Source organism: Gavialis gangeticus, unplaced genomic scaffold (assembly GCF_001723915.1).
Source record: "Gavialis gangeticus isolate Ggan-Ray unplaced genomic scaffold, GavGan_comp1, whole genome shotgun sequence".
In the NCBI taxonomy this organism is placed as follows: Eukaryota; Metazoa; Chordata; order Crocodylia; family Gavialidae; genus Gavialis; species Gavialis gangeticus.
In genome coordinates this window covers 5,503,018-5,512,066 of record NW_017729009.1, presented here as the reverse complement: position 1 = coordinate 5,512,066, position 9,049 = coordinate 5,503,018, and positions in this window count along the sequence as shown.

Genomic DNA, 9,049 nt, shown 5'->3' with positions numbered 1-9,049 from the left:
AGTGATAACTCATCATTTCTTTTCTAGTTGATTTTTTACTTAAGTTTCACAGTCATCACAATTTGTCCACAGTTTATCCAATGTTACCTTTTTATCCTTCTTGAATTGTGGATGCCAGAACTAGACACAATATTCTAGTAACTGTTGCATAAATTGTGAAACAGGAACTAGAACCTTTCTACTCCTTGATATGTCACTGCTTATACATCCAAATATCACACGTCTAACAAGTTGAAAATAATAAGACAAGATCTAATTTCCTATACATTAGTAATAATTGGTATTATTTATATTACCCACTTTAAATTCCTTATTAATTGAACTCTGTATCAGCCATTCCACTACTTTGTCTAGGATCCATGTCTAACTGACAAGATCATTTTGTTTACTGTTTCTAAATAATAGTACACCATTAGCTTTCTTCCAGCTCCCCCCCATGTGCCAAAACTTACTGCAAATGAAAATTAATAGTCCAGATTTCTACTCAGTCATTTATTTTTAAAACTCTTAGATGAGTTATTCAGGCAATACAGTTTTAAAATGTCTAGCTTTACTAGCTATTTTTATGTTGTTCTGAGTTGATCTTGAAACAGAAAGCATTTAATCTTCATTATCATATGACTTACATGTATTGGCTGGCTTCTCCCCCACTTCAGAACAGAAATAACAAAAAATTGCCTTTTTTACATTAGTGTGTCAATTCTACCATTTTCCCCTTCTAACAATAGCATACCACTTCTTCTCAACATACTCCTCCTCTTTCTCCTTATTCCTCTGCTGGTCATAGATTGCACTTTGTATACTTTTGCATTATCCTTTTTACACACACCAACATTAACCTTCAGCTCAGTGTTCAAGACAAGGGCTACCACAGAACTCCTCTATAGTGGATGAGACATTGCAACACCCTCCATTAAGAAATTGTCCTCTATAATTTTTAGAAATTCAGAGGGTGTTTGTGTTTGAGTACCAGCAGCATGAGACCTCTAGCATATATCATTCAGACTGAAAACCCACAGGGGAACACAGCTTTTTAAACCCTGCAGATTATAAGAATGATAGGAAGCTATTCTTTGGTAGACTGAAGCAGGCACCTACCTGTAATCCTTACCAGTGAGCCATTTGGGTCTCTACACATTAGAAGGATTAATCCATCAGCATTAATCCAGCAAAAGCCTTTGTTTTCAAACTGTCAGTGACTCTAACAGAAGTAATGCCACTGTAATGGAATGTGCTATTCCTTCTCCTTTTTTTGCCCACTCAGTTATTCCTAAATATGTTATTGTCACTGAAGTCAGACTTTTGCATAATGTTTTTAAACAGCAGATCTCAAGCTGCTTTATGAAGGAGGCATCTTATCCCTGCTTTACAGACGGGAAAACTGAGGCCCAAAGAGGTGAAATTATTTTTATTAGTCACCCAGAAGCTCAGGAGCTGAGCTAGGAATATAGCCCAGGTATCCAGAGTCCCAGTTCACTTCCTTGCTTACTACACTGCACTGTTTCCGATCATGTGACTTTTTCCACCAGGCTGCGATAAGGGTAAACTTTAACTAACATGCAGTGTGTTTTAGAAACAACAGAAGTGCCCCAGGGTTTCTGTTCAGTTTTACAAAACTAACGATTTTACATTTTCAGCCTACAAGGCACCAGAGAATGAAAAGATTTTCATGTAAAGTTTGGGCAAGAGAATAAATTCTCCTCCACTGTGTTTATTAAACACCTTCAAACCTCAGAGGTCTTTTCTATCCATAGAATTAATCAAACTGCCCACTGATGACATGGTAGAGAAGTAAGTTCATTAAAAACAGAAGAGTAATGAAGATGATTGTACATAGGAGATGCTTCATTTAGCACTTGAGCACAGATGCAGAGCCACTGCAAAAGATAACAAACACAGCACACAAAGAGCTGAGCACTGGTAACATGGGACTTCAAGCAGCCTGAATGTCTTAATTGGTTGTATGACAGCAGCAGTCAGAAGCTCTGACAGGGATCAGGGATCCCTTAAGCACTGTTTCTGTCCGGAAGAGTTTACAGCCTAAATAGACAGAACAGGGAAGGAAAGAGAGAGGCAAGGTAACTTGCCTGAGAAAACCTGTAGAAGAGCCAGGGGCTGCTCATCAGAGGATCAGAGTTTTATCCAGGGCCCCATTCACTAGAGCACACTGCTTCTCTACTTAGACATTTTCTGCCAGGAAATTTCCCTGCGCATGAGATGCACAATCCAGAAGGCTCTGCCCCACGCTCATTGAATTGAAGTTGCTTCTTCCATACTCCGTAAACTTTCAAATGCATCATCCCTCACAAACGTGTCCCACCATTAATTAAGGAACCCCTCTCCAGTAGTGACAGGAAGGTCAGCGTATACAATACATTCAGTGTCTGGCCTCCTTTGAGACTAGCTAGGAAGCACGATCATGCCCACACTAATGCTGGACAGTGGTAGACTGGACATGTGTCCTTTGTAGTCTTGACAGAGATCCCTCCCTAATTCATTTGGTGGGAGGTGCAGCTGTCAGATTATGACAATTTTTGTTCCCTAAGAATTAAATTAAACTTGAACAGGTGACCCAAAAGCAGAGGAGAAAGGCTTTGCATCCCCTTAGGTGAGCCATCCACCCCAGTTGTGTTCCATTTGCAGACTTCTGTCTCTCCTGTCCACCCACATAGGGTGCTCATGCAACACATTTTCAACTGAATGGCAATACTGTCTATTTAGATCTCCCTCCTTTTCTTTTTCCCAGTTAATTTTTATACTCTGTCAGCTCTCTCTCTTCCTGGCTTCGGCAATTTTCATTTGGCTTTTGCCTCATTTGCCAGCAATGGACATAACAGTGTGAGAAATATACCTCCTGGTGTGAGAAGATTAACACTGACTGCATACATGAGAGGTCAGTAATGGTACAATGAATTCTTTTGTGTGCATGAGCTCTTCATTAGGATGTCATTCACTGGCCTCCATAAAACAAAGCCAATGACAAGCCATTGAGAGTAATGAGGCAGAGATTGCTCACCAGAGAACGCAACTGCAAATTAATTTTATTTTCATTACTTGTCCTACTGAATTGCAGTAATTAAGGGGGAAAGAACCAATATGATTATTCAGATATTTTGACTATCCTGTTACAGCAAACAAATATTCTGTGTTCAACCTGTTCAAAGAAATTAGCAAGCAAAAGGGAGCAGGGGTGGGACACTGTCACAGCTCATAGCCATCTGAAAGGTATATGGATCCATTAGCAGAGTAAGCCAAGCTCTTTCTAGCAAAAGGACTTGCTTAGAAATGGTTCCAGGAGAAAGAGAAAAGGTTCACAGCTGGATTTTTAACTGCATCCTAATAAAGTTTAGGAGCAATGAAGGTTGTGGAACAGTACCACAGGGAGCCAGATTTAGCTCCTTGATGCTCTGTCCCCTAGCATAAAATCCATTAGCAAGTCAGCCAGGCTGTTTTAAAGTGGAAAGAACAGACTGAAGACTATGGCCTCTGTAATGTATATTTAAGGCTGCTCTGAACTTGTCGGATCTGCTTTGGTTTGGACAATGGGATGAAACATCTTGCAAGATTCTGATGCTTTCAACAATTCTGTTTTACCTTCCTGCTTTTAGGCTAATCAGAAAAACCTGCGGTTATTCACTCCTGATGTAGATATTTTTGTTCCCATGTGACACTAGGAAGTACAGAAGTACAAAAAGGTTAATTTAAAAAACAAATCAAACACGGTCTATAAAAATATACAGATCTGATTACAATTTGTGGTAAATATTGATGTGCCTTCTTAGTTAATCCCAGTTGATTGGCCAGACCTTACTTGTAAACATCATTTGCTCTGATGTTTTCATTTTTGTTTATTCACATGTATAAATTACTGCCTGAAAGATTAAAATTGTCAACGTTAGCAGAAACTTTAAAAAGAGGGGTACAATGGAAAGTGTTAGGCAATCTTAACTAGTGCTGCTATTGTTTTATATCTGTGTTTAATACACATATATTCTGTTTGTTTCTCCAGGCATTTGGGCTACAGGTGAGTTGGTGGTTTAGAATGTATTGCTGTCATCCAGTACAGTTATTCCAGTGATTATTTGTAGGTTACTTGTTGTTGAACGAGCAGTCCTTCAAGTAAACTGAAATGTGTTTTGATGCCTAGAGGGAAGGGGGAGAAAGCAAAAAAAATATTAAAGTTAATCTCAGAAACAGTTTCATACTCAACACGAAATGGTAAGAATGTACTTCTCCAGATTCAAGGGGGAGGGTTTTTTCTTTTTCTTTAAAAAAAAAGTCTTTCCTGATCTCAACTACTGCCTCCTGGCATGTGTTTAAGAGACTCACCAGTTCTGGACACTGCTGTCCCTATCTGTTGGCATCACACCTTCCCCACTTCCTAACCCATTCCAAACAAACTTTAATCACCCAGCTTCCATTTCTTTCCATTTCTAGTCTGCAGTGCAAGATATATCAGGAATAAGTTACAAACATAGTCAAATGAGAATATATGAATAACTCTGTAGCCACTTCCCCCACATAGACTATTTCAGGTCTCATGCTGGGTTGGTTGATGGCAATGCTCAACATAGATTTTTTTTGCTTCATTTATAACACCATGGCTTATTACATATCAGATTCTTGTTTCAGTACATCTGCTGAGCTGTAGCGCCATATGATGCAGCAGAACACTGCATGTCTACTGCCTTGACACAAGAGGTATAAGAGAAGAAACAGGAAGCCTGAACTAGTGGTTAAAACATAGGATGGAGATGCAGATAACCTGGGTTCTGTTTCTAGCTCTGCCACTGACTGGCTGAGAGAACTTGTTCATGACACTTAGGGGAAATTGTCAAAGCACACGTGGCTGTTTTAGACATCCAACTCCCAGTGAAAGGCAATGAGAGTTGGGTACTGAACTCCTATCTGTGCCCTCAGAAATCTCCCCCTGTGTCTCCTGTCCAAGAATGCTATGCCAGCTGGTGCCTCCCTTTCTTCTATAGTGGCCCACAACAAGCCATGCTATGTTATAGTGGTATCAGTCCAGCTGAGAATATATGAATTATACAGTAGTGCTCTTGACAGTCATGGGACTTACTGAATGTACACAGCCAAATGTGACTCTTAGAGCTTATTCTTTCAATGTTCCTTTGGCCTTTTCTCTATACCTTCTTACCAAATATGCTTTAAAATGTGACAGCTTTTTCCATGGCACATTTTCATTTCAAGGAAGAGCGTTTTTAACAAAAGCAAGAGCAAAAGCACAGAATTGCACCCCTCCAAAGAGATGTGGTATTAGCTTCAAGTGAGGCATATGACTTGGATACTCTTAGATGGACAAGCTGTCAGTCACATAGACAACCTGAGGGGCTTCCTTCCCTGCAAAGGGTCACAAGTAGGAAGACCTTTATAAAACCCCTGAAGGTCTGTTACCAGTTTGTTGATTTGTTAAGTTGCAGACCTAATTGGGGAGAGCCATGTGGGCCTGTAATAAGGAAAGAAAATAAAAGCACTGCTCTTTTATGGGAAAGAAAACCTTGGTTGTTGCCTCTTTGGTATTTCTTTAACTGATTTAAACTAAATCTGATTTTTTTTAGTCCATCCTGATGAAATGAGCCCTAATGATTTTTTTTTTTGAGAACCTTGCCCCAATCTGGATTTAATGGAGGACCTGCTAAAATTGTTCAGATATAGCAGTATACTGATCAACAGCAACAAACCTATTTGCATTATAGTCACTCCTTCTAGAATTATGATTTGTATCAGCCCTTGAATATCCTGACCTGCATGTACACACACTGTGCTACCAGTAAAGGATCAGCTCATTATATTAGCAGACTGGAGATTATCCAAGTTGTATGCTTCAATTGTTAGTAGCTTAAGGGGAAAATCATAAAGCAACACTAAAGCCTTTGCTATATTGGGAATTTGTCTGATTACAGCCTTCAGTAGCTAGTCATTACTTCATATCACCTTCTTTGCAAGCAGGAATAAGTGTCAATGTGCAAACTGCAGCTTTGCTTGCTTAGACTAGGCTAGGGGGTTTGCAACAGCCTGGCTATTGCAATACCTGGGGGACATTCCCATTGATGAGTCGGTCTAACTGATAGACTGCAATTCAGGTTAGCAAATAAAGTTAACAGACAGCTCTTTAAGGCAGAATCAGTCACTTCATAGAAGAGGGCTATTTAGTGAATGATGCTCAAAAGTTCATGACAAACTTCAGACAACACAAGGAAAGGGACAGGAGTGAAACAAAAAAAAGGCATCTTCGGGGGAGAAGTTGAAAGTGTAACGCATTAGTACAGAATGAAAGAGTCTGACCAATTGGGTGAAACAAAGCCATTCATGACAACACTAGATGGTAAGAAGTAGAATTCAATTATCCAGCTATTAGAAAAGAAATACGTGATAAAATGTGTTGTTCAGCAATTAAATCAAAGTCCTAGTATGATGAAAAAAGATGCAGATTTGGGACAATGAGAATCCCCAGCTCTGGATAGTTATCAAGTGATATCTTGCTCTGGGAACTGTGCTGCCAAGCTGTTTTTTCTGTCAAAATAATAGTGCATGGTGGCCACAGCAAGAAATAATAGAAACAGAAATGTTTATTAGGGCAAGAGCAGAACCAAGAGAGATAAAAGCTATATTACAGCCACAGGTCTACATCTAGGAAGGAGCTACTCTGTTAATCATATGAAACAAAAGTAACCAGAAATGTGTAATAAATGTGCTATGTTCTTGCCCAAATACCAGGGGGCAGCAATAATCCTAATAATTATTTGTTGTTATAATGACTGACATTTCTAATACTGGCTTTTGTCCAACAATAGCAAAGCATTCTATAACCATTACAAAGCAATTGATAATGTATATGTGTGAGGACTGGTGTATATTATTTACAATGTCTCTTTGAAGTTTACAACATGCATAAGTGAAGCATGCAAAATATGTTGTTAAAATGCTAATTAGATTGCAAAGTTGAGCACTCAAGTCAGGAATTGCTAGATACGTGATATGTCTGTGTTATGCCCTTCAGCATCCATTTTGAACACCGAATAAGGCAAGAATCCCATGGAAACACTAGCATCTGATCTTGCAATGAAGGACTCCAACATAAAAGAGAATTTAGTCTTCAAGAAAAAAATAATGTTAATCAGAAAACTTTACTTTTGGATGCTTTGCTTTGTAATCTAAAGAATGTCCTTTCAATGTAGTTTTGCTTTGTTCGTGTTTTTTTAATTCTATTATGCCTAAGTTTACAAGACAAAGGAGCCGGGCCCTCTTTTGGCCTCATTGCATCTGCTCCAGTAGACACCTAATGTTTCAAGTATAGTGTTTCCTCCCAACACAAGGTAACCTGCATCCGCAAATACGTTTGAAAAGCTGGACCTGAATCACTTGTTTGCCTGCCCAGTTGGAAGGAACAGTCTTCATGTTCTAGGCACATCACACATGCCAGAGTTTACACGAGATGCAATCAATTTAAGTGGCTGTATCAGTGACATCTTTGTTTTAGGTAACACAAAGAACATGTTCAACATCTAATTGAAGTCTGCCACTTCCCCCTTGTCCTTTCCTTCCAGTCAATATGTTATGGGATTCGGTAACAATTTGTCTTTGCAAACACAATACAAGCCTCCAGACTTGCTCTCTGAAATTGAAATCCCTCTTTAGGGAGACACCTCTGACCCTCCGGAAATGTGAAGTGGTCATAACAGCCTATGCAGAGCTGAAGGCAAATGGTGATCTATTCTTCCCATCATTAACTCTCATAATAGGTGAATGCAGATGCTGGGTTCTGCTCCTCCCAGCTCAAGACTTGTATCGGCAGTCCTCCAAAGCTCTGACTCACAGCACTCTTGCATTTGCCTTTAGGAAAGTCATGTAACCTTTTCACCTTCATTAAATACTGTTCTGCATCCACGGTTTGACTTGTGTTACCTGAGCAAGTGGGAGGCTGAAAAGGGTAGTAACCATAACAACTAAACAGGAACTACAGAGCTGGAGGAAGAGCCATGTCTCAGTCCACTTGGCCATCTCCAGTCTATGGGAGATGGGGGAAAGTAGCAGTACTTGCCCTCTTTTCAGCTCTCCTTTCCCAGGGAGGCAGCACTGGCTGGCGTTAGAGTAGAGAAAAAGCAACCGGACTCCTGAGTTGCAGGGAACAAAGCGCCAGGAGCTCCGAGTTTCATGATCAACTCACTGCTTGGGACTTGGAAAACCCATTGCCCCTTCTTCCTTTACCCGGCTGGAAACTGTATGGACACTTGTCTGCCTCTGGGCATGGGGAGCTTCAGTTAAAGCTTGAAATACTTTGACAAACTAGAGTGAAATGGAAAAAAAATCAGGTATCATTCATGTGGTCATCAGAGGCGACTGGTAGAGGGTGCACCGGGATGCATGTACCCCCCTTGACGGGGATGGTGCCCCCCCCGATGGCTGACACTGATGCTGTCGGTAGGGCTGGTGCCCTCCCTGCCAGGGTCGAAGGTTTCTGCAGGTGCCCCCCCAGATTCAGGAAGCCCCAGTCATTCATGGTGGTAATGATTCCCTCTTGTCCCAGTGCAGGCCCCGGGGGTGTTGCTCTCAGTAGGATGCTCCCCACACTCTCGTCCTAAAATACCCTACAACCTGGGCCCATCTCAGTGACGGGCTTTTTGGCCCTCCTTATTTAGCCCTGTCTGTAGATGGCCTGGGTTAGTGCATCTCCTGTCCCCGTGCTTAGGACACCCAGCCTTGGGAAGCGCGGCCCCCGCTGGCGCTGAGGGCAGGCCGGGACCAGCTGCGAGGAGGGGCAGGAGCTCGGGCTCGAGGAGCGGGGCAGTGCCTGTTTCTAGGGGTAAGGTCACAGCCTGACAGTGACCGAAAAACGCGGGAAAGGAGCGGCTGGGGAGGGCGGAGAAGATCCCCGGGGTCTCCTCACAGGAGATAACCGGCCCGGGGAGCGCTCCCCGCCCGGGAAGGGGTTTGGCAGGGACGGGGGGCTGACGGCACGGCGGCAGGGGGCAAACGGGAGCGGGGGGTGCTGGTGTCTGGGGCGGGCCCCGCGTGCTCCTGCCCCCCC